Source organism: Carassius carassius, chromosome 37, assembly GCF_963082965.1.
Source record: "Carassius carassius chromosome 37, fCarCar2.1, whole genome shotgun sequence".
In the NCBI taxonomy this organism is placed as follows: domain Eukaryota; kingdom Metazoa; phylum Chordata; class Actinopteri; order Cypriniformes; family Cyprinidae; genus Carassius; species Carassius carassius.
Genome location: NC_081791.1, coordinates 8,178,923 through 8,185,457, shown reverse-complemented (window position 1 = coordinate 8,185,457; position 6,535 = coordinate 8,178,923). Strand labels below are relative to the sequence as shown.

The following is a 6,535-nucleotide window of genomic DNA, read 5'->3' as shown; positions in this document are numbered from 1 at the left end:
TCTCTGTTCACTGTCTATCCCAATGATGTTCTCACCAGTTCCACTCCTGACACAGAGCCCAGCCTACCATCACCCTGCTGCGCGGAGCTTAAGCCTGAGCCCACCGATAACCGAATGACCACCGTGACCAATGAGACATCGCCAAAAGGAGCGACAGAGCTCAGGATCACCACAGAGCTGGAGCAGGAGTTGCTGATTATGTCAGTCCACGTACGAGAGCCGGCTACAACTCTTGCCACGAGGGAGAATGCAGAGAACAGTGAGAGCACAGAGAGGAGCTCCATCCCCTGCACCATGGCTGAGAGTGTACCTAATGTGGATCTGTGACTGCTGGACTCAGATTTTAGATGTATTTGCTGACCTGCCCCCTCTCCTCCCTCCTTCATCAGAGCTCTCTGTCAGTCCTGCCTCCACATCTAGCCTAGAGAAGCTGTTATTCCCACGTCTCGCCTGCCAGCCGATTCACTCCCAAGCCCTATGATCATAGCAGCTATCTCCTTCAACTCAGCCTAAAAGAGGAAAATGAAGAGAATAAGACTGTTGGCTCTAGCCCCTTACCAGAGTTGAGAGATGGCTCTAGCCCCTGACCAGAGTCGAGAGATGGCTCTAGCCCCTGACCAGAGTCGAGAGATGGCTCTAGCCCCTGACCAGAGTCGAGAGATGGCTCTAGCCCCTGACCAGAGTCGAGAGATGGCTCTAGCCCTGACCAGAGTCGAGAGATGGCTCTAGCCCCTGACCAGAGTCGAGAGATGGCTTTAGCCCCTGACCAGAGTCGAGAGATGGCTCTAGCCCCTGACCAGAGTCGAGAGATGGCTCTAGCCCCTGACCAGAGTCGAGAGATGGCTCTAGCCCCTGACCAGAGTCGAGAGATGGCTCTAGCCCCTGACCAGAGTCGAGAGATGGCTCTAGCCCCTGACCAGAGTCGAGAGATGGCTCTAGCCCCTGACCAGAGTCGAGAGATGGCTCTAGCCCCTGACCAGAGTCGAGAGATGGCTCTAGCCCCTGACCAGAGTCGAGAGATGGCTCTAGCCCCTGACCAGAGTCGAGAGATGGCTCTAGCCCCTGACCAGAGTCGAGAGATGGCTCTAGCCCCTGACCAGAGTCGAGAGATGGCTCTAGACCCTGACCAGAGTCGAGAGATGGCTCTAGCCCCTGACCAGAGTCGAGACATGGCTCTGACTATGTCAAGCTCCTCCTTCCCTTCGGCTCCTCCTCGGTCTTCCGTCGCTCTGGCTCCACCACAGCCTTCTGGATCCCCGCCTCTGCCTCTGCCTCGGTCGCCTGAGCCATCTGCTCTGCCTTGGTCCTCTGGATCCTCCCCATCACCTTGGCTCACTGGCTCTCCATCTCCACCTCGGACTCCTCCACCACCTGCTCCGATGCCTTCGGTTGGCCCTCTGGAGTCGTCAGCCCTTCCTCCACTATGGCTCCTCTCTCCGTCGGCTCCACTGTGGGTCACAGTTATGGCTGCGGTCTGGGTCATGCTTGGCTTCTCCTACTCCAAGGCCTTTGTGTCTTCTTCTTGGCTCCTTCCTCCATTGTCTTCACCTGGAACTCTGTCTGCTGGCCCCCTCCTGGGTGCCTGTCAGCAGTATGTCAGGATTATGGACCTGTTTTGGTGTTTTACCTCCCCATGTGCTCTGTGACTCAGTTTATTCCTTGTTTGATTGAGTTCATTTGATTCAGGTGTGTCTTGTCAATTGTCTTCATTACCCCATGTATTTAAGTGTCTGTACATTCTGTCTTTGTTGGGTCTTTTATTTTGATGTATGTGTAAAAGAGTTGTCTCTCTATTGCCTAAAAGAGTTGTAAGAAATTTGAATCTTATTTTGTAACGGCTCTACGTCACAAAGTAAAACATTTGCATAATGTACCCCCACGTTTTGCGTTGCCAACTTGTCTGCCCACAAACACAGTAAAATCTCTGTGTGGTTAACATCATGTCCAGAAGACGGCTCTGCCAGCTCTGGACCAATCACAAAAGGACTGCACCATCTGACCAATCACAGCTATGAGGGTGTCACGGAAAAAGGAGGGGTTTAGAGAGACTAGTGACTGAGTCATTTATGAATCATTTAGATATGAGGTCAAATTAAATAAATTCTCTGAGAAAACTAACATGTTTTTTGATCTAGCATGCGTGTAAACTTGTTTTAGGAGACTCATAAAACAATATTAGTAACCTTAAAAATGGCATAATAAGGGCACTTTAAATTTCCAATTTAAATTTAAATTGGTCTTAATTCACTCAAATAAGAAATGTTAATTTAAAAATTAACATATTCTAAAACAAATTAGCTGCTCATTAGTCAGCTGTCACATTCTTTTTTATTGTGTCTAAACATTTTCTAACTGTTCCTCCTATTTCCTTAAAACCACATATTATTTGACCAGTTAGATAAAGTATGAGTAACACAGCAGACAATGAGTGGGTTAATCACAAACCATGGTGTTTTCACTTGTTGAGTGACAGTGTGACTCATGAAGGCAAACACAATGGTCACCCGGTCAGAGGTCCTTTTCCTTTAAACTCAGTTCAGCACATTTAAAGAGACTCAGAATGAGCTCTGACCACCTCCACTGCTCACCATTGTCATTACACACTCAATGTGTGTGGGTAGGTGTGTGTAATGATAAAAGGTTAAAAAGGGTTAAAAAGTCTTTCCCGCATGTCCTCATCAGCTTGTCTGAAGCTCTTCTGCCACATCAGAGCAGCCTCTGACCCTGTCATTCACCAGTTAACCTCACTCCATTTTTGATGTCGCCACAATGTCAAATGCTTAATACAAACAGCATGTGTGACAGCATTTTAATTTAAAATGGATGGATGCAAATATTTATACTTCAAACAATCAATGGCTCATAACAAACAGATGTCACTGTACAGCTTCTCACTGTCAGGATATTAGTCTGCAATTGGAAATGTTTGAACTCAATCTGTCGCTTTTCCCTTCTGTGAAATATCTGAACTTTTAATCGAATCATCATAAAATACTTGAATAATATAATTATAATACTATAATATAATATAATATAATATAATTTAAGTTAATTAATAAGTTAATTTTGTTAATAAATAATGTTTTATAATGTAGATTTTTTTATAACAGGCTGAATAACCAATTATTGCCATATTTTCCAATTTTAGTTATTAGTATAAATCACTGTTGGTAGTTATAATATAATATAATAAAATATGATAAAATATAATATAATATAATATAATATGTTGATTTTAAAGACTGTGTCCAGTCAAAATCTACAGTGTTTTGGCAAAAATGTATCTGTCACGTGGTAGAAATTACTACCTTTCAAAGTAGCAAAATGTCAACCTGTTTGAACAGGTAGCTTGACATGCCCTCATCCTCAAAAAAGCTGAACAAAATTACCGAAGGCAAAAGAAAATACGACCCACAGATCACATTAACATGTTTAGATGTGGATAAACATGGTTTGTGTCAACCATACTATGGATTATTTGGTTGCTGTCACCATGAAACCATTCAAATTCAAAAAGACATTTATAAACCAAACCCTCAAACTATAAAGACAAGCCTGTTGAGTTATTCAAAAGAAATCATCGGAATCTGAACCCATCAAACACCCATATTAAGCCTCAAATAAGTGTGCTCTAAACTACAAAGTCACTCATCACACCGCAAAGCACAAAAGTCACATAAAAGTGTAGAATCAGTCAGATTCTGATATCATTTTTTGATAAGTAACTTAAGTAGTTTAGCAGTCCTGAAGGAAAAAAAGCACTTGGAAAGCACTGAAATAACTGTGGATATTATGCCACAGTCAAGTTAGAGTACAGATGCTGCTAAACAATTCCACCGCTATCACAGACCCATCAGGCATCAATGCAATGAAAACCCACACTTTCACATGATGTGAATCTTTGAAACATTCACTCTTTCCTAAGAGAGTCCCCTTCCTTAAGTAACTGTCATCATCTTCCCACAACACAGTAGCAATCACTCTCACACATTCACTTACTAAAATTACTGTAAATTACATGTCAGTGTAACATCTCTTACCTTACAGCTTTACTGTAGTGTGTTTCCTCGTAATGTCGTTGAGAAGCGCGGGCTACGGATCCGCGTGTGATCCTTAGAAACAATAGGATGTGTTTTTTCCTGGATTACACTTGCATCCTTTGGCGTGCTTTCCCAATGAAACACAAAGTCCACTTGGAGGAAACAGGAAGTTTTCTCGCAAGGCAGTGAAGCCCTCGGCCAATCAGCGGATCCCAGTCCTGTAAATGCGAGGAAGTCTTACTCATTCACAAAAGTTATTGAAAGCTGACCTAACTCTTCTGACATATGACACACAATGACAATGTCAAAAAGTGTTCAAAAACCCAGTAGCATCCAGTTAAACCAAATTAAACTGAAGCAGAATGAAAGCTGAATGAAACACGCTCTCTGCAGTCCTTAAACTCACTGTCCTATCACACATACCGGGTCACTAACAAGTGCCTCACTGACTCATCCATAGCCCTGACTCAGAATGACACACTCATTACTAAAACAATGCTGACTGATCAAAAACTACATGCACTTCTGGCACATGGCGCTTCCTGTTTGGAATCCAAGCATCTCTGCTGCTTCTCTGCTACAGAGACTCAGAGACTCAGCCTGAGGGCTGTATCTTGCCATCTCTCTCTCTCTCTCTCGATCACGTCACACCCCTCCTGCCGCAGTCCGCTTGCAGTCTGGATCCTCCCCCTCTCCCTTATCGCTCCCTCTTTTGCTTTCTCTCTCCTCTCTCTATCTGCCAGTTAATGGACCCGTTGGCTGCGTTCCTGCTCGACGTGAAATATTAGCTCTCTCCTACAGCAGTAGCTACCTGGGCCATTAAGAGGATGAAGCTAACTGACATGAAGAACAAATTCAGGATGTGGTTGAAAGACTGATAAAGACTCCTGATGCTGCAAATACAAATGTGTGTGTGGGGGGCTATAAAATGGTCAGGTTGTAAATAATCCAGGCTTAATCTATCTGTGGGTTTTGAGGTTTAACACTACTGTTTGGTTTTGACATCGCTTTTATATAATAAATATAGCTGTGAACACTTTCTGAAGTAGATGACATTAAATACTTTTGGGAAACTGGCATGCTATAGACCTTAGTCAGGGTGGTGCCATATTTAATTTTTGAGGGGGAAAAAAAACAAGGCTGTGGGGGACAGACGTGTTCAGTGGACTGTACTGTTGTTTAAAAACAAGCCAGTCATTCAACTGAAAGAATATTCTTACAGTTAACTTCTAGCAGAAAAAAACTCCCTAAAACAGTATTGAATGTTGTGAGTTGTGGATTGTTATCTAGGACCTTCATACAGTCCCTCACAGCCTCATTTTCAGCCGCATAAATCTGCATAGAACTGATAAAATGTAAACTTGTACAGTACCTTGAAATCATAAATGTAAAATGTAATTTAAAACATCTTATTCACATCAAGAATAATAACTCTATCTGCTTCAATTCCAGTACAAGGTACAATAATGTTTTGTTTATTATAAACACACACAGAAATTGTGCCACCTTTCACTTTAAATGCTCAAGTTTTTTTAGCAAGACGGATTCTGATTGACTGTCAACGTGTTTATCTTTCATCGGCTGGACAAAAATCATACTAAAAGTGATTCTGATTATATCGTTTCTCTGTATCATTATCGTTATAGTCGTGTGAACTGCTATTCTTTCAAATTTAGAATGATTTTTTAATGCTATAATTATCACAAGAGTGAACGGGCCTTAAGGGGGCTTTCACGCAAAACTTGTTTCTTCATTCCGCTGAGTAATTTTTCTGTTGTTTTTCTATGTAAACGCATCTGTGACTGTTGAGATTGCATCTTTTGAAGTGGCTCGCATGAGGCATAAAATGTAAAAAAGCAGTGCTTAAGATAAGAGTAGTTCAACTTAAAAAAAAAAAAAAAAAAACAACTCAAGACCTTGTGCTTTTTCCCAATTCCAGTGTTCACGTCTAGCATTTTTCAAAGCAAAAAACTGCAAATGGCTCCTTGAATATTTGTAATTGTAATATCTGTACTTTGTTTTTCTTATCCCAGCTAAAGATTTTCTAGTCGACTAGTAATTATTGATTTTAAGCATTAGTTGACTAATCGCACTCTTATTAATAAACCATTTAATTCATAATACACAGCCTAATGTGTGCATGCATAAAGCTTGCCACAGCACAAATAAGAAATGATTATGAATGTGTCAGGGAAAAACATTAAGGAGGCTGCATTAACATTTGAATAATTTATTTGTAAACTAGTGCTTTCTTTGTTTCCGGCTTAAGAGATGAAGTCAGCAACACGACTCGTCCTCTATAGATACATTTTCTGAGACGGCAGAAAGCGCATCCTGTTTGCTTTCATTATTTTAGCAAAAGCGTAATGTTTCGTTGTTATTGTGAGTGTCTTTACAGATTTAAAAGATGTATTATTCTTATCTGTATGACCACTTAATAAAATTCTGGTCGAGCAAGCTTCTCATCGACTGATGGTTAGTCGACTACTAGGGGT

The 6,535-nt window shown here is 41.7% G+C and overlaps 1 protein-coding gene across 1 annotated transcript in view; it reads right to left on the bottom strand.

The window, feature by feature from the left end:
- The window catches only part of LOC132117926 (neuron navigator 1-like), a 140,601-nt gene extending 136,315 nt beyond the window's left edge, over nucleotides 1-4,286 (bottom strand). Inside the window, exon 1 of the mRNA XM_059527292.1 lies at nucleotides 4,041-4,286. The gene's annotated coding sequence lies outside the window, so the exon portion shown is untranslated. The remainder of the gene's footprint in view (nucleotides 1-4,040) is intronic.
- Between the last annotated feature and the right edge of the window lie 2,249 nt (nucleotides 4,287-6,535).